At 44.8% G+C, this 26,875-nt stretch overlaps 2 long non-coding RNA genes across 3 annotated transcripts; one reads left to right on the top strand and one right to left on the bottom strand.

Annotated features, from left to right (window-relative positions):
* The first annotated feature begins 8,892 nt into the window (after positions 1-8,892).
* On the top strand, positions 8,893-11,725 carry LOC128425497 (uncharacterized). Of its 2 annotated transcripts, XR_008333150.1 has the most exons (6): positions 8,893-9,008; positions 9,417-9,599; positions 10,220-10,306; positions 10,434-10,498; positions 11,067-11,214; positions 11,445-11,725. It is a non-coding gene; the product is annotated as an uncharacterized LOC128425497 (long non-coding RNA). The 2 variants fall into 2 exon arrangements; XR_008333151.1 differs by lacking the exon at positions 10,434-10,498.
* Positions 11,726-13,166: 1,441 nt separating this feature from the next.
* Positions 13,167-15,953, bottom strand: LOC128425496 (uncharacterized). Its single transcript, XR_008333149.1, has 6 exons — positions 15,829-15,953; positions 15,238-15,420; positions 14,531-14,617; positions 14,339-14,403; positions 13,623-13,770; positions 13,167-13,392 (listed from the first exon to the last, which is right to left on the bottom strand). It is a non-coding gene; the product is annotated as an uncharacterized LOC128425496 (long non-coding RNA).
* Positions 15,954-26,875: the final 10,922 nt, after the last annotated feature.

Below are 26,875 nucleotides of genomic sequence, written 5' to 3'. Positions count from 1 at the left end.
GTTTTTCCTTTCACTGGGTGGGTTTTTGTCTTTCTGGATACTTCAGTCTTCTGCTGAAATGAAAACGAATCTACAACTATTTGCTCATCTGGATTTTTGACCTGCTGGTTCCTGCTTCTCACTCGTGGATAATTCTCTGTGTTTCTGTTCATTGTGAGTTTAGGTCGCAGACTGCTGGTTGCACTTTGGGCTCTAACGGTCTTATTCTTTTTTTCAGTCATATTTCCATGACCAGCTTATACGTGCTTGTTTTGATTAGTAGATGAATGGAATCACGTGTTATTGTCCCTGTTTCTAATCCTAATTAAACCCAATTGGATTTTGGATTTTGGATTTTGGAAATAGCAAATGACGGAATGTATTTTTGTAACTAGACTGGCACTAGAAGGCCTTTTAATTCCCGGCTGCAGCTCATATCACCAAAAACTCTCCTGACATCTTCGTCTGTGTCTTCTACATGTGGAGCTTCTCTTTTGTATTCTGAGCTATTTGTTTTCTTTTATTTTTTTTCCATTTTGGCTTCTGTCTCGTGTTTGAAACGTGATCAACACCCCCCCCTCGCTCGCAGCACATCCTGCTGAGGACTCCCTGCTGAGTTCTGTTTTGTGTAATCTGACTTACGAAACCAACAACCAACATATAAAGGAACAGAGGTGGGGGGGGGGGGAACAAAGCCTCCTCGGTGAAGGCAAAGATGGAAATGGTCCCTGCAGGAGAGTTATAGAATGAATACCCAGGAGTATTGAAGCTGTTATGGAGGCGCATGGTGGAAAAACCTCCTTTCCTGATGAAATGCACTCATCATATTCCTGATGTTGTTCAATATTCTACCTGTTGCAAGTCAGAACATCTGTGTCATCTGTATATCATCACTTAATCATAGACTGTGAAAAAACAAATCATCCACAAGCCCGTGCTCTTCTCACGAGCTCCATCTCCAACCACTGCGCTCGACCACCTCCACTTCATCCATAATATTAAACACCGCTGACTCGTGTGTGTGTGTGTGTGTGTCTGTTTGTGTGCGTGTGTGTGTGTGTGTGGTGTCACAGATCTCATCCACATCGTGCTGAGTGTGGCTGGTTCCTCTGCTGTTTACCTATTCATTAATTCAGCTCTGAGTGATGGCGCAGGCCAAACCAAAGCTCTCCATCCTCTGGTAAATTGAACGTCTCGTGGTGAGACATTTTTCTCCTGGAAAGCATTTTTAAAAACTGGCTGCACATGCGACACACACACACACACACACACACACACACACACACACACACACACACACACACACAAACACTGTGAGATGCTGCTGGGGGGTTGTCCCAGGCCACTGTTGATAATTAGCGTGCTGAGTGGCTGCACTGATTGCTTCATTATTTCTCCGATAGGCATCTGTGAGAGATATTTGATGGATGTTGCACATTCCACAGTAATCCATGCTAAAGCTCGTTATATATGCATCATGCATTTCACACGTTGAGGCTCCACAATATAAAAACGCTCTTTCTCTTTACACACATAGACGGTCACGCTATTTGCCAAATGTGTTATCCTGCTGAAAGAGCCTTTACACCCTGATCCTGATCCTCTTGCATCACATTTGCGGCTCTTCACCGGGAACACACAGATCCTGTCGTGGCTCGTGCGCTCCCATTAAGGAGGTTTGTGTTTGTGAAAGATGTTTTCTTTTTAAACGCACAGATCAGATCCTCCTCAGTTTCGTCCTAAGTCTTCAGAACTGAACGGGAGTAATTGGTTTGTTTTTCTCGCGGCGGTTTCGGCCTGATGCTGAATTGCAGGACGGTGATTATCAGGCCTGTGGCTCAGTCTCGCAGACGAGGATTATTTGTGTACGCTACAAGATTTCCTAACAGTGTTTTAATCAGTGTCTTTGAAACTGAGTGTGTCTGAGGTGGCAGATGTTTCTGAAGTGAACGTTGTGAGTCTCTGTGATTTTTGGAGATGTAGATCAGAAAATTGATCGACAACAACATGATTATTTGTCGTGTTTATGTCATTTTCAGCCAAACGAGTGGAGCCGCTTGTTCTTCACTTTGTTTTAAACATTTACTGGTCGATCTTCTGAATGTGCAGCTTTCTCCTTCTCTGTTTATATCAACTAGAAAATAATCATATTTGTAATTTTGAACAAAATGGCAGCCCATTCCTCCACCAAGGCCCCACAGTCTCTAAGGTAAATCAGTAAACACTCAATTTACTGCATTTTTCACATAATCTCTGAATCTTTTAGCAAATAACTGTAAGTTGCAACTAGAGAAAAAAATGTCAAGAGTGTGATGGATTTTCAGATCTCTGATTTCTTCACAAACAGCTCATCTACTGGAGTCTTTGTTCCTCCTCCAGTTTTATAGACACATATGCAAGGTTGTTCAAATTCTGCCATTTGCCATTTCTTATCCGCTGCTTTTCCGATAACAATATCTGCACCACACGGTTCTGTCTGCTCCGTGATATTAATCCAAAGATCGTGTCACAACTGCCCCTCCAACACCTCCACCATAGAAACCGGACTCCCACTGGATCCGGCCTCGGCTGGATCTCACTTTAAAATGTCAACCCTGTCAAGTCCCCTCGCCGTCACATCTCGTGTCATCTTCAGGTAAACATCAGCCCCGGAGCCGCAGGGGGCGCCGGCTCAAGTCGTCGTCTACGTTTTCCATGAAGTCTCACACATCCACCTCCAAACCAGATATTACCCCTGTGATCATCGCTCCATCCTGCAGAGACTGAAAGAGAGAGATCCCCCCTGTCCAGATAAAAGACCTCAGGCTCCATCACTCTGAAGCTGAACCATGTGTGCATGCAAAACAGTCTCGATGTGATTGTCGTATTCGTCTGTTTGGAGAATTGAGTATCTGAGCTACTCATCCGTGGGTGAACTCTCCAGCGTCGAGGCCCCGTTTGTGTTTCTTTCTGTGGAGTGTGTCCTCTTCATCTGTCACCCGGGCCTCACATGGACAAAGCCTAATTGACACAATGTGTGTACGTCTGCATACAGAGTCCTGCAGACTCGCAGCACCAGCCGCTCTTGGAGTTAATCCGCCTCACTAATAGTGTGGGTTCAAGCCGAGGGGGGGGAGGAGGAGGAGGCGAGAGGAGAACAATACGACATCTCTCCTTTGGTCTCTCTCTCTCTCTCTCTCTCTCTCTCTCTCTCTCTCTCTCTCTCTGGCTCTCCGGACACGTGGTCGGCGCCCGGCGGGAACTCTCTGGACCTTGGACGCTCTGTCCGGATGCCGCTCCGCTCGGCCCCCAGCCGGCCCTCAGCAGCTTCTGCGGCACCGCTCGAGGAAACAAGGTACAATACGCTCCCTCCCTCCAAAACACATCCTCCCCCACTGCTCTTTCGTTCCTGCCATTGTCACCCGACGAGAGGCTGTGTCAAGGGGTACACAACTCGGGATGTGCGTGTGGAGTAGGGAACTTCCTGGAGGCTTTTTGGTCTTTGCTCCACTTGAGGTTGTGTGATTTACTCGATGTTTGTGGCCAAACTGAGTCGGGAAGTGTAGAGACACTCTGGAAACAGTATATATATATGTCCTCCTCGAGTACACGCTCATTCCTGAGTTCAGATTTGCTGTGTCTACATCATGGACATTCTTGTATGTGCCAAAGGTCCTTGTTTCCTGTCCCGCTGCACACGTAGCTCCTGTTCATAGATACACTCGGTCCGATCATCACATCACAGGAAAGAGTGAATTCCACCGTCTATTGTCACATTCTTCTCCTCTGACACATTGGATTTTCTACTGCACCATTGTTCTGGAACAAAGGGATTTCCTTAGTTAGTTATTTCCTACTATGCTTACCTCAGCTTCCCAAGTGCCGGACATTTATGTTGCATTTGTAACGGACACTCAACATTTTTGCGTTGTGTTGCTTTCAAACCATCATTGTCAACTGACTTCCCCTCGTCACAGGTTGCATACCTCTAAGAATACTTCATTCTACATCTTGGGACCATTACTACCTTCGTCAGGGAGATTGTGTTTTCATCTGCTTTCCTTTGTTAGGTTGCAGGATTACGCAAAAACTACGTGACAGATTTTCAAGAAAACCTGGTGGAAGGATGTAGTATTGGTCCGGGAAGAAGCTATTTAATTTTGGTGTGAATCCAGGATAGTTTTTAAGCATTTTCATCAATTTCTCAAAGAATAATGAATTCAAATTCCATTTGAATCGAAAGGGGCCTGTTGGGCCTTGACAGGTATTTGTGCCGTTCTAGTTTGTCCATTTGTCTGTTTGCAGGATCACACAAATAATTACTGAACCGGTCTTTTTTTAAACTCAGTGTACGGGTGAGATTTTGGCCAAAGAAGATCTCATTAACCTTTGGAGCAATTTGATAAAAAAGACAAACATTGTATACATATATCGTTGCAATCATGGCAGTGCTACGTGCTCCTCTAGTCTTTCAAGCTTATTTCGAGTCATTTTTCTCAACCAGACGTGTTTTTCCCCCCGACTGCGTAAATTATCTCATGACCCATGTGATTTATCTGATGACCCCACGTGGGACCCTGACCCCGAGGTTGGGAACCACTGATCTGTTGCATCAGTCTCCAAAACGTCCTCACTGATACTAATACACACCTGAGTCCCATCAGACTTCAAAACCACTCGGACAAAACTCTTCCCCGTGTTTGTTTTCGCCCCCCCCCCCCTCTGCGTGTTGGAATAAGCTCACTGTCCCGCCCTGTTTCCTCTGTTCTGTTGATTTAAAGGATTAAGTTTGTTTATGGCGTTGTGTCCTCTGTGTTGGTGGCAGCCACAGGAGCCTGGTGATGTACTAAATAAATACATTTTTAATCTCTCCCCCTCAAGGCAAATAAAACAGTGACTCACTTAGATCACACGAGTCGCTTGGCAAATAATCCGTCATTTCATCAGCAGCTCAGTTCACCTCCATCGATGTCTGAGTCCAGGAGGTTGAATATCACCTCCTCCCTCAGAAACAGCCTCATGTAGGTGACCTCTGATCTACTCTCCTCTCTGGTGCCAGAGTTTTGACTCGGTGTATCGAAGCTTGTGTTTTGTGATCACTGATTTAACAGTTCACCTGCTCGGTGGAAGAGGCCTGGTGGTGAGTGTGACGCCCGCTGGGAGGCCGGAGGATGGATGGTGGCTGACAGCCCCCTCGGCGTTGCACTGCTGCTGCTGTGTCATGCTATTTCACAGCGGTGCTGGCTTGTCTGTTTGTCTTAATTTAAGATCTCAGGAGTGTCGGCTTTTATTGAATATGTGTGGCTAAAAATATCCCCTTCCCCACCAATCAGGATCAAGAACAGATTGAACAGATGGGATTGAATAAAGGATATAAAAGTAAATTTAGAAAAACAAAGCAGTTTCATGAATCAAAATCAGGATTTTATGTTGCACCAGACAAATAGTATTTGTTAATTTATGAATTCTTCATCCAGAGAACCATCTGCATATCCCTCCTTCCTGTTCTGGATGAAAAGATGTAGAAAACAACAACTATCTCCGCTGTGCAAAGCTTTTGTTTGCTTCTTTGTTGAATTTGATGTCAAGGTTCATTATGTGCAAATACTTTTTTAGAATTTTGAACATATAAAATAACTTTAAAGTTGTACAAGGTCAGATCCGTGGTCCAGTCTCTGATGTTTCTTTGGGAAACTGAATATTTTCCCTGTTGTTTGAATAAATTGAAGTTCGTCTTTCAACCTTATAAATAAAATAAAGAACACAGGCCGCTCTCCTCCTGGGTCGGCTCACCCTGGAGAACAGATCGTCCACCGGCAGCTTGGACGTCACCTTCACTGGCAGACAGGGTGACAGGTGTTCCACCGGCTGCAGACAGACGTCAGATGGACGATACCCACGTCACCTGAGTCACAGGAAACGTGACGATAGTGTTGACCTCAGACACATTAGGCTGAACTGCTGGTTATTGATTTAAGGCTAATTTATGGGTTTGTATTATGTAATAGATTCATTAGGATTTTGGATTTGGTGCAAAATCTCAATCTGTCAATTTGTTAAAGAAGTAACTGGAGGGAAATACTTTAAATTTGTAATAAAAGTTCAGTTTGACTCAAGGATGAACTTTATTGATTTTGTAGGGCGAAGTTCAGAGGTCAAGGTCAAGGCAGCTGGGCTATTTTGCCTTGTGAACACGATATCTCTAGATCACCTTGAGGGAACATCTTAAACTTTTAGTGCAAATGTTCCCTTAGACTCAAAGATGAACAGATTATATTTGTGTGGATAAAGGTCAAAGGGTCAAGGTCACGGTGACCTCACAAAGCATGTTTTTGGCCTTTTAAACACGATATCTGGAGTCTGGACAGTTCTTCAAATTCTGTTATTCCAGCCCTTATTTGCTGTAGGCGCTGTGTTATTGTATGAATCTCTGTCTGCTCCAATCTGTCTCTAGCTAAAACACACAATGCTTTTTAAATGTCCTGCTGAGCTGGATGTGGGAGGGAGGTGAAGCAGGAGGACAGGTGTGCTCCTCAGATAAATCCTCTGTCCAAGTGATGCCGGAGCAGCTTTCAAGAGGCTTTCAGGGATCAGTGGTGCACAGGATATTTTTTCTTATATTAGCTCTGCTCCTCCGCTCGTGTTTTTGACAAATTTTCGATGAAAACGTCTGTAATTCTTTAGGGATGATAAGAGCTCGTCTTTCTTCCCTTTGTGAGCTGACATTTGAAGGATGACTAACCGTTAAGTATCTTTGGGCGTTACGGTAAATATAAAAAAATTTGAGCAGAATTGTGTACTCACTGAGTTTAAAGTGTTTTCACAGTGTGGGCGAATGAAAGGCTTAGTTTTGTGTTTTGCCAGCTGCTGCTTTTAAGGACAATAAGACTGAGACTGAACCAACATCAAAACAACAAGTTGAAAGGCACCGAAGGGTCTGAGATGAACTGCAGAGCTGGATGAGTTGTTCAATTATGGATTAATGCAGATTTCAATATGGTTCCATTGATGAAAAAACAGCTGTTTGTTTTGAAAGTTTACATTTATTTTCAGACTGATCTGAAGTCCCAGATTCCTTGGCGTAAGGTCACAAAACTATCAGCTTTGCATTTACTCATAGTGTCACAGTTTGAGATCAACCCATATTTAATTAATCATAATAAAACTTAAAATAAAGATAAAAGATCCCTCTTCCCAGCCGCCGTACTCTGGCAACTTTAAAAAGCCCTCTTTGGTTCAAGGGAGTCAGAGCAGACAGAGCGAGGCTGAATTGAAGAGGAGAGGACGGAACGAGGAAGATACTTATTGGGATTAAAGCGTGGCATGACATTAAAGAAAGTGGGGAGCAAAGAGAGATGGGACATGAAGGAGCAGAAAGGCCCTGCAGCTCCGGGCTCCTCTGCAACATCAAGCTCCGTGAGTTAGAGTCGCTGCTGGAGATCCCTTTACTTTCCTCCCTCTGACATCTCCCAGCTTCAGGGAGTCACACAAACTTTGGACTTAAGCAAAGTTTGTCCCGGAGCACCAAACACACAACTCAAACTGTTTGTCGCTAAATCAGAAGCTGTGGATAAAAAGCAAAGTTAGTTTAGTCCTAAATCAAATCTGAAAATAATAAGTCAGAAGTGAGAGAAGTCTCCGTAGCCGTCTCCCTCCAGCGGAGATGGAGTCTTTGATGGATGAGGTTAAGCACTTCATCAAAGGTCTTCTGCCCCGATTTGCCTGGTGTGAATTTCAATCTTTGACAGACGTTACGTGGAGGATTATGTGCCTGTTATCTGCTGCCGTGGTTCTCGCTGAGCGGCACCGGTCCCGATAATCGAGGCGGAGAGGCAGACTTTACATTTCAATCCGTCCGTCTGTCGGCCCTGACAGTTTCCAACCTCGAGATGTAACGCTCTGGAGATCTGCCAGAGACGAGGCTTTGATCAAATGTTTCTCCCTGGGTGTGATTCTACATCTGAAAGAGAGAAGGGGCACAGAAAGGTTTTTATTTTTACAAACTGGTTTTTCAATTTTCAGACGTTTGACTCTGTCTGTCTCCAGCCTCAGCCCAGTTTGTTGAACAAAGCGATGGGCGGCGCTTTGCAAAATCATAAAATGAAAGGGGTGTAGATTAATTAAATAATTCCTGTGGAATCAAAACTCTAACCCTTACCCTGAACGCAGGGCACAAAAAGTTTGATATAGTGATATTTAGATATCCCCAAAACCAGCCTCATAGTAAAATGTCCATAAAATGTCCTATAGCGAGTTCATGTGTGAGAAGAGCTTTGTATGAATTACATCCAACCCAGTCTCATCAGAAAATGTTCAATGGTAACGTTGGTCCACTTGGACCGACGTTACCATCTCACAATCTGGCCTCTCAGATTGTGAGATGGTAACATTTAGTCCTCCCATTGTTTTGCATTGGCGTGTTCTCACGTCACGTGACTCTCAAGCTCCCGTCTGCGGAGAGGAAAACATGGCGGAGATTCCTTGTTTTTTCAGATAAAAATATAATTTTGTAACTTAGTTTGGGCATAAAAATACATTCTGACACCATTTCTAGCGAGAAATGTGGTCTTTGCTTCCACAGTCTTCAGCCAGTTCGTGCTTATGATAAATATTTTAATAGTTATCACGCATGTTTTTATCGTTGCTATGATGGTTGCCATGGCACCACGGGCGCAGCTTGGTGTTTAAATCACAGTCCCTGCGTGGTGTCCTTCAGTGATCGTGAATGTTATTCATGTTATATAATAGTAATATTTGAGGCTAGATTACATCTCTAATGAGAAGGATCATGCGAGTCTGTTCATACCGAGGCCGGCCCGAGTGCGCGACCGGCCCGAGTGGCGCGAGCCGAGCGGCCCGAGCGGCGCGAGCCGAGCGGCCCGAGTGCGCGACCGGCCCGAGTCCGCGAGCCGAGCGGCCCGAGCGCGCGAGCGGACATGACGTGTGGCTGTCGTAAAAACCCTATTTGTAAACAACCAGCCCTTTAACTCGGGGCTGCGTCATAAACACGGCGCGCTTGGAAGACCACGATGTCATCTTCCTTCTGTCAGGTAAGTAGTTTATTGTTTTTAAAGATCGTTACGATCTAGGTTTACAGTCCGAGTGCGGAGAGAGTCCGTCAATCCACACTATGGACGCTGTTCATCAGCTAATACGCCATTGTTAGCCACATGCTTCAGCCCACGGTAGCCTGTGCTACCTGGGAGGTGAATACATGGTTGTTGAAAGCAGTTCAAGACGCTTAGCTCATCATTGAGGGACGCTACAATATAAATATAAACATGAATTTGATTTATGAATGCTTTAGATTAATAAGGAGTGTATTTGTCTACCATTACTCCACAATATCAGGTCAATTTGGTTTAATGTATAGTATGCACTATGACAATAATGTTTCCATGTTATGGAGTTGCGATTCATTTTATAAAACAATTGCTATGTTCTGTTTTTTAATCAAGGAGGATCCAAGTGAAGCTACAGGAGTTTCATTAACGTCAACAACTTGGACCAAACAGTTTGTTTTGCTTGATGAAGAGCAGGAAGGGCAGCCTGGAGAGAAAGAGAAGCCGGGTTGAGCCCACTACCATCATCCATGTACCACGAGGAAGATGAGGGAGAGAAATGATCCTACCATTAAAGAGGTACTTTTAAGTTACATACCAGAAAAAACATTTTATATAATTTGCCAAATATACATTTTTATTAAATCCCCAAAGTACACTTGCTGAAATACAAGTTAATATCACACTGAAAGAATTTTGATCAATCATGCTTCCCTGCTGTGATTGTTTAACTAGGAAAACAACTTTTTCCACAGGAAGGCAAGTAAATTTAAGGAATACATGTGCAAAGTTTTCCTCTGTTATGTATAATGATGACCCCCATCAAACATAATGTTAGCAATATTTACACCTTTTAATTTATACTGTTTATTTCTGTCTACATGTGTGAATTTGCCTTCATTAGTTTCAGAAAAGAGCGATGATGTATCGGTCAGTGGGCGGCAGCACGAGACTCCGCAAACTAGTCTGTAAGCAAAGCAGACGAAGGCATCGAGGTTGTGGCCTGCCATCATTGTTATTTTTGCTTAAGGGACTGAATATGTTTCATGTAGAAATATTAGCATTTCCCTTATATCTACCAAAACTGCTTGTTTCACAGACTGCAGTTTTGTTTTGATCCTATGTGGTGTGCAAATACAACCGTATCTGCAATGGGTTGTGGGGCATTAACATTTGTAACTCTAATTTTGTTTTGACAGACTGTGAAAAGAACGTTGAGAACATCACCACTCTACAGGAAGACACAGTCCAGTAATGGGTGTCAGAAGTTCAGTAGTGAACGACAGGTACTGTGGAAAAATATGTGTCATTGTTGTACAATGTCCTTTGACTCTGTTTAAACAAGGTCAACACAAAAAGGTTTGATTGTAAACTGATATCGGTATGAATTCATGTTATTCTCCTCTTCACAAGAAACAAACAATCGAAATTACCTGCAGAAAGCCCTTGATGGACGCTTCAGCTGCATCGTCAGACTGGTGAGACAGCAAGATGCCAACTTTAATGCCAATTTATTTGTGTAACATTCTGTGACCAAATGTATAGATAACTTTTTGTAGATTGTAAAAATAGATAACCCATTTATTACAAAAAAACTACACTAGAATTATCGCACTGCGTTGTATGACTCCGCTAACCAGAGCAGTGTCCGTCTACATATTTCTACATATTTTCTCTCATATAAATGACACTGTATCTCTTGACAACTGAAACCATAAGATGAGGTCAGTGTGGCCTTGACCTTTTTACTTTAAGACAAATACAAAGTTAGACAATCCGAAAACATGCAGTTATGCCTCCGGCAACTCGCTATTGCAGAGGCATTAAAATCGTAGTGTAGTAGATTGGATTTTATTGGTGTTACATTGGACATCTTGTATGGGTACACCAAAACATATATTTGGTTTCACATTCTAGATGGCAATAAGCAGAGTCATCAACTCAGGAAAAATATTTCTGTAGAAAAGAAAGCCTTGTATGTGTGTATGTATACATACACACAAACGCACAATTGAGACGTTTTTGTCTTTTATCATATATTCTCAGGCAGTACTGATGCATTTACTGAGAGGGGACGTGAGGGCCTACTCTGCGTGCTCAGAGTTCAAGCCCAGCAGGCTGCAGCGGGCCTGACATATTCTGGAACAGCAGCACAGTCTTTGGATGACTCCTCTGAAGATGAAAACATGGCGAGGTACTTCTCCACTGATGAAGAACTGTGAGGGCTGTGATTAGCTACACTCTCTTGCTACAATGCTACTCATGCTACTCCCTGGCAGCCTTAGGAAGGCATTAGCTTGCTGTGTGGTAGCTGTTAGCTTCAGCATTTTTAGTTTTTAGTGGCCTGTCTGACGTTTATGTTAAAAAAAAATCAGAGGGAACCATCTTCATAATTTAACACTATGGTTTGTTTGTGTCCTTCAGTTCTTCTCAAGAGAAGCAGTACAGGTGTGCCTCAGCTCCACGGTCCCTCCTGCAGCCTCCGCTCCTGATGCTAACCTCATGTCTCCATCACACCAAGCAGCAGACCTGGATTGACAGACCTTTCTCCAGAGCTGCCCCCTCCCTCTGAAACCCCCCTCTCCAAAACACTATTTGTGTAGTTTTTAAAGTATTTTTTGCATGAGAATTGTTGATCATAACATTTCCAGCAGATGCCTTAATATAATGTTTGTGCACAATAAATGACATTGATCATAACATAATGGTATTTCCTTGCACTTCTACACCATGATATTGTCAGATAAGATGCTGATTACATTAAAGCAGTGAATGCTCTGCTTTAAGCAACATAAACACACAATGATTCAATGGATCTGAAGTAGAATGGGCACATTACATTCTGTAGAGAATGCCTCAGTTATGGAAGTCAGAAAATAACTTTCTTTATCTGAGGTTCCAGTCATTTATAGTCACAGCAAAGCACACAGGTCTGGTTGTCTAAGTGGCGCCCATATCATATTGTTTAAGATGTGTAACATCAAGTTTGTGTTTCAGTGCAAAATTAGTCATTAGTCAAGAGTTCACCTTCTTCTTTACACTAAAATTAGGTGACCCAGATGTTTCACAATGCAATCTGATAAGGTCTTATGAGAAACATTCTTAACATTAAAGAAATCAACACAGAGGATAGCAATATCTGTTTGACTTTAATCCGTAGCTGATAATCAGCGGCCTGACTTATTCAAACACATTAATACTACAATGAATAAGGCAGGGGTTTTCCATCAGAAATCATTTCTGGGACATTAATTTAAAAGATCTCCAGTATAAGCAAATGTATTCTAAAATTGGTTTATATCCAAGTGTGAGGCTGTCCTGGCACATGGAAATAAGATATATATATATTGTTTGTATTAGCTTTCCCTCAGTTTAGTACTTGCACTTCTTGAAAAGCTCTATATAAATAAGATGTATTAATGTTTATACATTGCCCTCTAGTATATGTTTTCCTAAAAGTCACTGTAGATACAGAAATAACAGTATGGTTCAGGTGACAGTAAGTGGAAGCTGAAGGTAATTTCCATGTGCTCAAGAGAAACATAACGTGACGATATAGTTGATTTCTGATAGAAGGGCCTGCCTCATTCATTGTAGTATTAATGTGTTTGAATAAGTCAGGCTGCCGATTACCAGCTACTGATTAAAGTCAAACAGATATTGCTATCCTCTGTGTTGATTTCTTTAATGTTAAGAATGTTTCTCATAAGACCTTATCAGATTGCATTGTGAAACATCTGGGTCACCTAATTTTAGTGTAAACAAGATGGTGAACTCTTGACTAATGACTAATTTTTTGCACTGAAACACAAACTTGATGTTACACATCTTAAACAATGATATGGGCGCCACTTAGACAACCAGACCTGTGTGCTTTGCTGTGACTATAAATGGCTGGAACCTCAGATAAAGAAAGTTATTTTCTGACTTCCATAACTGAGGCATTCTCTACAGAATGTAATGTGCCCATTCTACTTCAGATCCATTGAATCATTGTGTGTTTATGTTGCTTAAAGCAGAGCATTCACTGCTTTAATGTAATCAGCATCTTATCTGACAATATCATGGTGTAGAAGTGCAAGGAAATACCAATATGTTATGAACAATGTCATTTATTGTGCACAAACATTATATTAAGGCATCTGCTGGAAATGTTATGATCAACAATTCTCATGCAAAAAATACTTTAAAAACTACACAAATAGTGTTTTGGAGAGGGGGGTTTCAGAGGGAGGGGGCAGCTCTGGAGAAAGGTCTGTCAATCCAGGTCTGCTGCTTGGTGTGATGGAGACATGAGGTTAGCATCAGGAGCGGAGGCTGCAGGAGGGACCGTGGAGCTGAGGCACACCTGTACTGCTTCTCTTGAGAAGAACTGAAGGACACAAACAAACCATAGTGTTAAATTATGAAGATGGTTCCCTCTGATTTTTTTTTAACATAAACGTCAGACAGGCCACTAAAAACTAAAAATGCTGAAGCTAACAGCTACCACACAGCAAGCTAATGCCTTCCTAAGGCTGCCAGGGAGTAGCATGAGTAGCATTGTAGCAAGAGAGTGTAGCTAATCACAGCCCTCACAGTTCTTCATCAGTGGAGAAGTACCTCGCCATGTTTTCATCTTCAGAGGAGTCATCCAAAGACTGTGCTGCTGTTCCAGAATATGTCAGGCCCGCTGCAGCCTGCTGGGCTTGAACTCTGAGCACGCAGAGTAGGCCCTCACGTCCCCTCTCAGTAAATGCATCAGTACTGCCTGAGAATATATGATAAAAGACAAAAACGTCTCAATTGTGCGTTTGTGTGTATGTATACATACACACATACAAGGCTTTCTTTTCTACAGAAATATTTTTCCTGAGTTGATGACTCTGCTTATTGCCATCTAGAATGTGAAACCAAATATATTTTTTGGTGTACCCATACAAGATGTCCAATGTAACACCAATAAAATCCAATCTACTACACTACGGTTTTAATGCCTCTGCAATAGCGAGTCGCCGGAGGCATAACTGCATGTTTTCGGATTGTCTAACTTTGTATTTGTCTTAAAGTAAAAAGGTCAAGGCCACACTGACCTCATCTTATGGTTTCAGTTGTCAAGAGATACAGTGTCATTTATATGAGAGAAAATATGTAGAAATATGTAGACGGACACTGCTCTGGTTAGCGGAGTCATACAACGCAGTGCGATAATTCTAGTGTCGTTTTTTTGTAATAAATGGGTTATCTATTTTTACAATCTACAAAAAGTTATCTATACATTTGGTCACAGAATGTTACACAAATAAATTGGCATTAAAGTTGGCATCTTGCTGTCTCACCAGTCTGACGATGCAGCTGAAGCGTCCATCAAGGGCTTTCTGCAGGTAATTTGGATTGTTTGTTTCTTGTGAAGAGGAGAATAACATGAATTCATACCGATATCAGTTTACAATCAAACCTTTTTGTGTTGACCTTGTTTAAACAGAGTCAAAGGACATTGTACAACAATGACACATATTTTTCCACAGTACCTGTCGTTCACTACTGAACTTCTGACACCCATTACTGGACTGTGTCTTCCTGTAGAGTGGTGATGTTCTCAACGTTCTTTTCACAGTCTGTCAAAACAAAATTAGAGTTACAAATGTTAATGCCCCACAACCCATTGCAGATACGGTTGTATTTGCACACCACATAGGATCAAAACAAAACTGCAGTCTGTGAAACAAGCAGTTTTGGTAGATATAAGGGAAATGCTAATATTTCTACATGAAACATATTCAGTCCCTTAAGCAAAAATAACAATGATGGCAGGCCGCAACCTCGATGCCTTCGTCTGCTTTGCTTACAGACTAGTTTGCGGAGTCTCGTGCTGCCGCCCACTGACCGATACATCATCGCTCTTTTCTGAAACTAATGAAGGCAAATTCACACATGTAGACAGAAATAAACAGTATAAATTAAAAGGTGTAAATATTGCTAACATTATGTTTGATGGGGGTCATCATTATACATAACAGAGGAAAACTTTGCACATGTATTCCTTAAATTTACTTGCCTTCCTGTGGAAAAAGTTGTTTTCCTAGTTAAACAATCACAGCAGGGAAGCATGATTGATCAAAATTCTTTCAGTGTGATATTAACTTGTATTTCAGCAAGTGTACTTTGGGGATTTAATAAAAATGTATATTTGGCAAATTATATAAAATGTTTTTTCTGGTATGTAACTTAAAAGTACCTCTTTAATGGTAGGATCATTTCTCTCCCTCATCTTCCTCGTGGTACATGGATGATGGTAGTGGGCTCAACCCGGCTTCTCTTTCTCTCCAGGCTGCCCTTCCTGCTCTTCATCAAGCAAAACAAAGTGTTCGGTCCAAGTTGTTGACGTTAATGAAACTCCTGTAGCTTCACTTGGATCCTCCTTGATTAAAAAACAGAACATAGCAATTGTTTTATAAAATGAATCGCAACTCCATAACATGGAAACATTATTGTCATAGTGCATACTATACATTAAACCAAATTGACCTGATATTGTGGAGTAATGGTAGACAAATACACTCCTTATTAATCTAAAGCATTCATAAATCAAATTCATGTTTATATTTATATTGTAGCGTCCCTCAATGATGAGCTAAGCGTCTTGAACTGCTTTCAACAACCATGTATTCACCTCCCAGGTAGCACAGGCTACCGTGGGCTGAAGCATGTGGCTAACAATGGCGTATTAGCTGATGAACAGCGTCCATAGTGTGGATTGACGGACTCTCTCCGCACTCGGACTGTAAACCTAGATCGTAACGATCTTTAAAAACAATAAACTACTTACCTGACAGAAGGAAGATGACATCGTGGTCTTCCAAGCGCGCCGTGTTTATGACGCAGCCCCGAGTTAAAGGGCTGGTTGTTTACAAATAGGGTTTTTACGACAGCCACACGTCATGTCCGCTCGCGCACTCGGGCCGCTCGGCTCGCGCCGCTCGGGCCGCTCGGCTCGCGGACTCGGGCCGCTCGGCTCGCGCCGCTCGGGCCGCTCGGCTCGCGGACTCGGGCCGGTCGCGCGCTCGGGCCGCTCGCGCGCTCGGGCCGCTCGGCTCGCGGACTCGGGCCGGTCGCGCACTCGGGCCGGCCTCGGTATAAACAGACTCGCATGATCCTTCTCATTAGAGATGTAATCTAGCCTCAAATATTACTATTATATAACATGAATAACATTCACGATCACTGAAGGACACCACGTAGGGACTGTGATTTAAACACCAAGCTGCGCCCGTGGTGCCATGGCAACCATCATAGCAACGATAAAAACATGCGTGATAACTATTAAAATATTTATCATAAGCACAAACTGGCTGAAGACTGTGGAAGCAAAGACCACATTTCTCGCTAGAAATGGTGTCAGAATGTATTTTTATGCCCAAACTAAGTTACAAAATTATATTTTTATCTGAAAAAACAGGGAATCTCCGCCATGTTTTCCTCTCCGCAGACGGGAGCTTGAGAGTCACGTGACGTGAGAACACGCCAATGCAAAACAATGGGAGGACTAAATGTTACCATCTCACAATCTGAGAGGCCAGATTGTGAGATGGTAACGTCGGTCCAAGTGGACCAACGTTACCATTGAACATTTTCTGATGAGACTGGGTTGTTACATCAGTCAAATGATCTCAAACATTGAGAAACAAGGAGCAGTGTTAAGATTGAAAACTCGTCTCTATCTGTGTGGAGCTGAGATCCGTTCACATTTGTCTGCAGAGTCGAGATTGTGTTCAGACTGATGCATCCAACCCCTGTAGGACTGAAGTGTCTGAACACACAGAGTAAGTGTGTTAAATTCAGCTGTCACCCTACAGCCCTCTCACCTATTCATTTACATTTTTGAGGCATTGTTATTTTTTGATTTATCTTCGCGGCTGTGACCAGCGTCGTGGAGACTTGTGGTTTCACGTTACTCTTCGTCCCTGGCACTTCATCATTCAGTCAGTCAGTCAGTCAGTCAGTCAGTCAGTCAGTCAGCCAGTCAGTCAGTCAGTCAGTCAGTCAGTCAGTCAGTCAGGGGTCACGTCAGGACGGGAGGATGAGAGAGGGAGCGAGACAGAGCGGAGGATATTTACAGCTCAGACGCTGGTGACGGCTGAGCTGCATCCCAATGTCTGCTGCTTTACTGCCTGGCTCAATAACTCCCAGGAGGGACGGAGGAAGCTGCTGCAGAGAATTTGCAGGTATCACAGGTCTTCAGGTGTGAGAGAGAAGCCAGATATCAACCACTGGGAAGAAACCATCACACTGGGATACAATGCAGGACTTTATCCAGGATTCTATCTCTATATTTGAGCTTATTTACTTCTTTTGCTAAACCTTCACCCAGGAGGTTATGTTTTCGTCTGCATCTGTTTGTTCGTTAGCAGGATTACGCTACTCCACTGATTCCGATTGAATTTTATGGAGCGGTGGAGCGTGACCCGAGGAAGAAGCCATTAAATCATGGTGCGGATTCACTTTCTTTAATGAGATATGGTGTTTTTTTCCCCACATAATTCATGGATCTTGTGGGAGTGGTATTTATGAGTGTGTGCAAAGTCTGGATGTGTTAATTTAAAATGTGGTTAAGGCGACGGTTGGGTCTTAACGAAGGTGAGCGCACTCTGAGGCTGACACTCGACCTCTGGCGCTAAACAACACGCTCTCACTCGCTGATTCTACGCTGACGATTCTCCCCTGTCTGCCAACAGCATGATGTGAGGTCGTAAAAACGTGTGAGAGTTAAAAAAAAAAAAGAGGACAATCTGGGCTAGGTGCCACAGGGGACAGCACTAATAAAGTTTTTCCGTGTGTGTTGTTTTTCCTGTCAGGCCCCGACTTCACCACTAATCAAATCCGTCCACTGACGGCCCCCTGCCCCCTCAATCTCTCTAAGTGCTGGATATTCAGTTTGTGGTGTCCCCTTCCCAGTGATATAACCGGTCTGTCACACGTCCCCCCCCCCCCCCCCCCGGGGCTCTGTTACTGGTCTCGCTCTCTGTTCCTGGACCCGACCTCAGGTGTGTGTTATACAGCGTCGCCGAAGCCCCCCCGGCATTGATTCGATCCCCTGGCTGAATCTGTCTGGGCCTCACCTCTGGTTTTAATGACTGCCCATTGTGATGCAGTGAAGCTGCCGGAGCCCGACACCGTGTTTCCCAGTTTAAAAAGCACTGAGAATATCAACTGGGCCTCAGACGTGAGGTGTTCCAGACCTTCCTCCATGAAGACCTGGGAAAACTTGACTCACTGAAGCTTAGACTTCAAATTTGAGACCCTGACACAATCAATAATCAATTATGTTTTCACCCCTGTCTCCTTGTTGGCTGGTTGGATTATGCAAGATCTGCTGAATGGATTTAAACAAACTTGGTTGAAGGACGGTTCATGGGCCAAGAAAGAACTTGTTAAATTTTAGAATAAACTGTCAAAGACTTGAACTGACTTGAGAGTAAAAACCTCAGTTTCTGTCTTGGTAAGTTGTCGACTTACCCAATACTTTACCCAAACCAGGCAGATGAACACAAACCAACTCTTTAACATTAACATGATTTAATTGGCTAGCGACAGTGTTTATTATAGCACGACTTGATTGGCTGGTAAAGTTGCTGCATGAAAACTTGACGGTTGAAGCCTCCAACACCTACCTGTGAATCCTGTGTTACACCTATGAAGCTACACTACTCAGACTCGCTTCACAGGACTCGAGACTCGACTCGGACTCACTCCAGATAATGTTTAAAACGTGCACAGGAAGCTCGCACTGGAGAACTTTAGGATTTCTAACTGGCCACCATTTATCTCTCAGCCTGAGTCCCACATGTTTTCTCACACCCACAGATTGCTCACGATTCCTCTGATAAATAGCTTTAGTCATTGGTGGTGGCTGCGTGTGTGTGTGTGTGTGTGTGTGTGTGTGTGTGTGTCGGTGTGTGTCGGTGTGTGTGTGTGTGTGTGTGTGTGTGTGTGTGTGTGTGTGTGTGTGGTGAGTGATGAAGAGGCCGCTGATGCTGTTCCACTCCTCCTCAGTCGCCCCTGAGCACAGGTGCTCTGCTCGTCCTGAGTGGGAGTTCTCCACTGAACGAGTCAGAGATTCATTCATCCTGAGAGAGCTGCAGCTTCTCTCTACTTTGTCCATGTGCTGCGAGGATGGAGGTGAAATGTTGAAGGAAGCTACAGAAATATCTGAAAACTGTGACTAACACTGATTCAGGAAAGTCGGTTCCTGTTCCTGTGCCGCGCTTTGCCTCCTACATTAATGAGTATTGACGAGTGAATCAACTGTAATGCTACACTGTCCTGCTGTCTCGGTCCTGACACATTCAATATGTTCACATGGACTGTCTGTAAAAGATACTGGCATAACAGACATATGAGTATAAACCTCTGTCGTGTTGAAGTTAAGTTTCACATCTGCAGATTTGTTTTTAGATTCTCTATCTGCATGGCGGTTTGGACTCAATCTTCGAGCCAATTGGCCAAAGCTTGATGCCGAATTAACTTCTGGGAGCCAAGATTCTGGGGCTTCCGGTGTGGATATCTGGGCCAAGACTTCATCTTCCATTCACCGTCCAGTTTATAGCTTGACGAGACCACAAGGGTCCAACACCTCTCCACATCAAACACAAACAGTCATACTTCTTGTAGGTGTTTTAAATCCTGGGGACTTTTTTAATTCGGATAAAATCAAAAGCGTTCCTGCTTCAGTGTGAGAGATGTTGTGGTGATCCGCCCGGACAGGGAGGTTGATGTCTGACTTCCTCTGTTATGGTCAGAGTGAACTGCATGCTGGGAGCCTAATGTTCTTTTAATGGCTGGTGTGTTGCCTTGCCGCGGGCCGGGCCTGGAGGGCAGCGATGGAACTGACTGATAACCTGCGTGTTCCTGCTTCAACCACCATGACTCAGCGTCAGCAGTTGATCCTGGCAGGTTTACCATGCGGGGCCACAGCTCACAGCAACAAAGTGACTCAGCAACATGAGCTGCTCTAGTCCTGCTTTGAATCTCTGGCTGCTTAAGCTTAATTCCAGCCTGTATTTGTACTGAATCTATACTGGTCATCAACACACTGGTTGTGTGTATCCTGGCAGAACAATGAAGTTATCAAGGCTCCAGAGTCCCACTGATGATAAATGGTTTCATAACACAATTGTTCGCAGTCCTCTTCAGCTTTTCCACTGCACAACAGTCTCTTCTGTGATCGGTGCCAAGCAGCTGGTTGCTCTGCAAGGTCACCTAGATGGCACCAGAACCCCAGAGGTGAAGCCTCAGCACAATCTCATCGACACAAGAGCAGGAAACACATGTTCAGAGCGAGACGGCAGCGGCGGCGCTATCAGGCACTGGGCTGATTCCATCTACATCAAGGCAGGAATGGAGGCGCTCTGTGTGGGCACGTCCTCCGGATCGCTGGGGAACAAGTCGGTGTTGCACAACTTGAAATGGAACCTGTGAGAGTCCTGGCTTTGATGAAATCACTGACGTAACCGGCTTTGTTAATGTTGCAGCTCCACCACAGATCTACTGTGATCACACGTCTGCTGGTGAATGCTGGAGGATGAAAAACGACATTTGAAATGAATGATTTTCATAAGAATCGGAGAGAGATAGTGTGGCAGCAGTCTTCTCTCTGTCCGTTTCCTCCGAAGCTGCAGCTTTCACACTTCACCTCACCTCTCTCTGGATCTTCCTCCTCGTGCAGACTCGAGCTGACAGAAATCACTCTTTGAGTCCTGAAGAGAGAGATAAGCCTGAGAGCAAGAGTGTGGCATCAGAACCGGAGATTAGAGAAGCCTCGGTTAGGGCGGTTCTGATTGGAGGTCCAGTTATCAGTTGACCGTGAGAACACAACACCGTGGCTCACGCCGTCATCGCCGACTCCCACACTTCCCTTCCCTCCTCATCCTCCTCTTCTCTCCACTGCGGGCAAACAGCCAGCCTGACGCCACGCCACCTATAGATATCCACAGAATAGAGGGAAGTCCCAAATTAAAAGCATTGTTGTCCCTGCGGCTGGAGGGAGATGGAGGGAGATGGAGGGACAGGCGTAATGCACTGTGCCGTGCCGGGTGACCTTGGCTGTTGCCTGCAGTCAGAGACCTTCAGACCCGTCCCTGGATTTCTCCCTCTGCCTGTGATCCCACATCTCCCTTCTCTCTTTACCCAATTCCGTTCAAGCCCCAAAACGTCCTTGTGAATGAATTTGAATATCACTGCTATTAGGGTTGCTATGGTGAAGAGCTGCCGTCTGTGTGCATGCCAGTTGCCATGCTACTTTTTTCCTCCCCCCTCGGCAGGAAGCCGCGCTGCAACGTGCAAAGTGCCACGCTGACACTGTGCATGTATTTTTACCTGTGAATCTATTATTATCTGTTATTGCCGAAGTCAGTGTTGATCTCTGGTGTTGTTCTCCTTCTATTGTCTTCATGAGAGGCAGAGGAGGATGTTCTTCTCCAGGTTTGCCCAACTGATACCAGTAAATTTAAATCACAATCTACAGGATTTATATGATCCTGTATCTGTATCTATGTTTTGCATGTAGGCAAAATGAATCTGCAGCCCGAGGGGAACCAGCTGATACAGGGTGGGGGTGTTTGTATTTCTGCTGTACAGGTTGTTAACCACCCAGAGGATTCAACGTGGTTACAAACTTCAGGTTGCACAATAGTTTGGGCGTGTGTAGGTGGTTGGCGGTTTGGGACCAAGCCTGCTCTCATGTGCCAACACCATCTGGGTTTCTCATTTATCCGCCAGGCAGCCAATCACCATCGAGCAAGCGCCGACCACATCCTCCTACCTGCACACAATATTTGGATACAAGCACAGACACACAGCCGCAGCCACACACCTAACACACAGACAACAAAAATGAACAACAGGACATATTTTTAAGCCTCTATAGATACAAGTTGACTTGACTTGGAGAAGGGGCCGTAATCTGCTGTTTTGGATAATATGGAGTTTCCTTCTTGTGCTCCCCCCCCCCCCCCCCCCCGCCCCCCAGGTCACCCCATGCACTCAGACCATCAAGTGTTGTATCGGTGGAACATATTGTTTCTTTAGGTACGAGTGAGACAATGGGATATACCACTGGAGGTCTAGTTTTAGTTATAGATCCTGAACTTTAGATCCTGTTCTCACTGAAATAGATTTTATTTCACACACCACCCCCGACATCTGTCTTCCCCTTGCATCCCTTCACCGAGCTGGAGTCTGTAGAAACACCTCTGAGGCACTGAACCTGAACCTGAACTCTCCACATCAGAAATCGAGGGTCTCACCTCGCCGAAACAGAACTGTCAGCAGCTGCCACTGAGCCTCTCATCCAGTCGGGGGGGGGGGGTTTGGCAGAGGCACGACCCTGACTTGTCGTCCTGTGTTATCTTGTACCTGCATGTGTGCGACTGTGCGTAGAGCTGAACTCCGATTCAGCTCCCCAGCAGGAGAACGCTCTTTTGTCCACATGCAGCTTGTCCTCAACAGAAACGCTCTGTGATAACGAGGACAAATGAAACGCTCCCTGTCACTAGGTCGTCTTCTTCACTCCCCCCCCCGCCCACCCAGCTTCTCCCCTGCCTCACCCCTTGTGGCCTGCAAATTAGAGCGTGTCTACGAGAGCACGCCGGCGTGGCAGCAGCTGATGAGGTGTAATCACCGTTGAAAGGCTCAGCTGCTCTCTTCACACCCTGCCATTGAGCTCATTAGACCAGGAACACGATGCAAAATATATTAAACCACAGACGGACAGTGATGTCTCTGCGGCATCGTGCTGGGGAGTGGAGGTAGGAAGGGTTTTGCAGCTTGTGTCATTTCTTCAGATGCAGAGATGGGAAAAAAACATTTTCTGCTCCTGGTACCTCTGTTTTCTTGCAGCCTCATCTTTTTTTTTACAGTTACCAGCACTGTACTGGATTATGCCTGAGCCCTTTGTATAGTCCCAGTTGTGACTGAAGAGAGGCGACATAGTGAGCATCACTTTTTTTTACTTTACAAGAACAGAATTTTGTGCAAATGTCTTCTCAAAGTGTGACGGTTTAGTTCCATATTTTTTTCCCCTGTGCTGTAGACAAGTGGAGCCAGGAGGAGAGAGAGAAAGAGAGAGAGAGAGAAGTGGTTTTCCAATTTGTCATTTGATTCCCTGCTGTGGCTCATATTTAATGCTTTTTATTTCCCCTTGGTGGGAGGCTAACACCCCTGAAGTCAATTACAATTTCATGCAATTATTCAGTGAGATGGATGGATAGATGGGGAGAGAGAGAGAGAGAGAGAGAGAGAGAGAGAGAGAGAGAGAGAAAGAGAGAGAGAGAGAGAGAGATGCTGAAATATTCTGTGCGTGCATAGCTACTTTATATCTCCACATAGTTAACAACTCTAAAAGGTGGCCTCAATGGCAGCGATATCCACAGGATGAGTCAGATGTGGTGTGTCGCCTCCTCTCAGTTCATACGACTTAGAGCCTCGTGAACAGGATTAGTATCTGTTCCTTTTGTTGTCGTCCTTCTCATCTCCCACAGAAACAGAGGTTGCCTGCAACCAGACCCCTCGTCCTGGGAGGCACAAATCCAATTTCACACGTCCCTCTCACAGCAGATTATTCATGCAGGTATAGGGTGAAGGATGCTTAGGTGTGTGTGTGTGTGTGTGTGTGTATTTTCGAATACACGTTTACAAGGATTTAGCGGATGAGTGGCGTGTGCATGTGTCTTACCCAAGACTATTTGCCTCAAAAGAAGCAAACATGCACAGAAACAGATGCACACACTCCCCCAGTGCAGATTATATGCACGTGTGTGTGTGTGTGTGTGGCCTTTCATTTAGCAGCAGGCCATCAGTGAGTCATTCTCCTTAAGAGCACTCCTGGGTGCTTGTGTCGCTGGCACACAAGCACTGGTGATCTCAGAACAAGGCTCACTGGTCAATGTTTGATGCTCAGTAATTGGTTCTTCTGACCATCACAGCCTGCAGGATGCCAGCAGCTGAGGGTCGGGGCTCCACCGCTGCCGCCCTACATGCTTTTCTTGTAGAATATCGGTTATGTATGATCCAGTTAATCCGCCGTGAGAGGTAACTGCTGCCTGACGATCATTACACGGATTAAACTGTCAAGTTGAGCTTCACAATCTTCCCTCTCTGTGTCTGCTCCACTTAAACCCACCTTGACATAATCACAGTGCATCACACTGAAACTGTACCAGGACCTGAATGTGATTTTCATACCTGAGTTTCATCTAACCTCTCTCTCTCTCTCTCTCTCTCTTTCTCTTTGCCAGAGAGCCATGAGCACTGTGGAGGAGGAGCCGGATCACATGATACCATGAAGACGAGCCTGCAGGTCCTGCGCTGCCAGCTGCTGAGTGAGTGGACCAGGGGGGGGGGGGGGCGTCAACCAGGGTCTCGCATGCCAGGGGGCAGAACAGGAAATAAAGTTATATTTTCATTTATGGACAGTGGCTATGAATTATATAGAATCTCTAGTGTAGAATATAGTGTATCAACTATATTTGGGTTTATTTGACAACCGACTTTGGCCCATGTGAGAAATTTTGTTTGTGTTTCAGCCACTTCTGTATCAGCAAATACCGTGTTAGACATATTGGAGCACACAGCAGTGTACATCAAAACCACTGTGATGCTCCTGTTGGGAACTGGTAATTACATTAACTCCCACGGACAAGACATGGAGAGCGCAGACTCTGTCCTCAATCTGTTTGTCAGATAAAAGAATAATGAAATCTCAGATGAGTCATTTGTAGAAACAATCATTTTTTCAGTCCGTTTATAGATCGGGGGGGGGGGGGGGGGGGGACATTTATTTGATTTGCTCCAGGCGTTACCTCCCGCTCTGCACATGAATGAAACCCTATTCGTTGTTGCCCGAGACCCTGATGAACGTCTCCAGGCAATCACACGCTGTACATTCAGTCGCTGAATCACTTTAGTTCCTGTTGTTCCGTGAGCCTGTGCTGCTTTAGATTCAGAGGACAGGATCAAGGCTCTGGGACTGGATCTACAAAGCTCTGGCAGACGACCAGCGCTGAATGTCACATGAATATGGAATGCTCGGGGTGGGGGGGGGGGGGGGGGGGGGGGGTCTGGGACCCAGCAGACCCACCAGGCCGGTTCGCTAAAGAGGGCCGATGATATCTGGTGTTTTTTCCCTCAAGCTCCACCTCGGGCCAGTGCTGCCTCCGACAAATCTGACTCAATCCCTCAGAAGTGTGAGCGAAGAGCGTTAAGCTGCTGCAGAGGTGGAGCAAGGTGACTTTAATCTGAAGGTCTGAGGCGAGAGCTGCAGAGCCTTGTATACAGTTTATATTAAAACCATATATTCAAGCCTCTCTTGTCCAGATAGATCCAGCCATCCACAGCTCTCACTTCACTTTTACTTTCACGTGTTCTGCTGAAGTCTGCCTTCACTCTCCCGTCAGGTTCGTCTCTTTACAGTGTGCAGAGCTCAGATGCCCACCTGAGATTTCTGTCTCTGTGCCACACGGAGACATTTCTCATTTGTCCCCGGGGACCGGCCATCTGCAGGAGACAGATGTGCTTTAACATCCCACAGCCACAGGCGAGAGAGAGAAGATGCTGCAGATAGAGGAGAAATAAGACGGATGATCCCACGTCACGACGGGCATCGTTTTGCTCTGGTCACCCTCTGAGCTGTTTTTGGCTCCTCTGTCTTCCCAGCCCCCCGACAACCCCTCTGCATTACACACCATGGAGGTGTGGACATCCACGGAGAGCAGTTATCATTTGTTTTCGAGCAAAATATAATTTGTCTGGCAGCTCGGCCTTCAAAGCAAAGCCCCGATAAATAAGCCGGTCGATTCCAAAATATCTATCGAAAGGTGCAAATTGCGTTTTGAAGTCGACTCCGGAAAAAAACAAGAGTAATAACTTGGCAGAGCAGTTGGTGTGAGTTGTAAATAAGTACACGAGTGTTGAGCTTTGTCTTGTGTGATCAACGTGTGTTGTTGCAAACGTTCGTGCTCTTTTTTAAAAGGCGCCAACGACAGCTTGGAATGTTGAAATCCTCAGTGATTGGGACATAAATGGAGTTGTTTCACAGCCCGGCAATTCAGTGTTCTCCCCAGCTTCCAGACAACTTCCTGTTTAGCGTTTCTCCTTCCTGTCCGATCCGCTGCTGCTGTCACAGCCGCTGTAGCTAAATCATTATCCCAGTAAACAGCACCAGGGCTCTTTGTTGTGCTTGTTTTCCGTGTTTTCTCCCCCCCCCGCCCGATGCTCTGATAAACACGTCCGTGTTCAAAGCCGCTCCAACCTGACAGACAATTTACGGAGCATTCAAACAGGAAGCCATTATCCTGTTACGAAGGCTCCCCCTCTTATCGCGGGGCTCACATCTGTAGAGCCCAGCCTGCTCCACCCCTGCACCACTCCGCCCATCCAGTCCTCCTCCAGGACGGTCCCAGTGGTCCACAGGATGTGCCCTATCTGTCAGTTAAACCCCCCCCACGGGACAGACGCTCTACCAGAGTGGCAGAGGAACACACCAAGAACAAGCCAAAGGAATGTGTGTGTTTGTGCTACAGTGCAGGCTACACTATTTATACACCCATAGGTCATTTCATCTTAATTGTGAAGAGCTGAATTCTTGAGCGATGAGTGTGTTTCTTCAACATCACCAAACAGGAAGTTTCCTTTTAGGGTGAAACGTGTGTTCGACCTGCGTAAAGTGTGACTCAGCAAATTTTACTGCTTGACACAAGGTTTAATGTATCACGTGTTATTATTTGTATTTTTCACCTTTATGGCTTAAAGATATTGAAACATCGATGGATAAACAATAAATGTGGTAATTTGACCAGGTTTAGTAAAATACCAGATTGGGT

The sequence above is a fragment of the Pleuronectes platessa genome, chromosome 20 (genome assembly GCF_947347685.1).
Source record: "Pleuronectes platessa chromosome 20, fPlePla1.1, whole genome shotgun sequence".
Classification (NCBI taxonomy): Eukaryota; Metazoa; Chordata; class Actinopteri; order Pleuronectiformes; family Pleuronectidae; genus Pleuronectes; species Pleuronectes platessa.
Note: the sequence above shows the minus strand (reverse complement) of the source record. Positions and strands in the feature narration are given on the sequence as shown.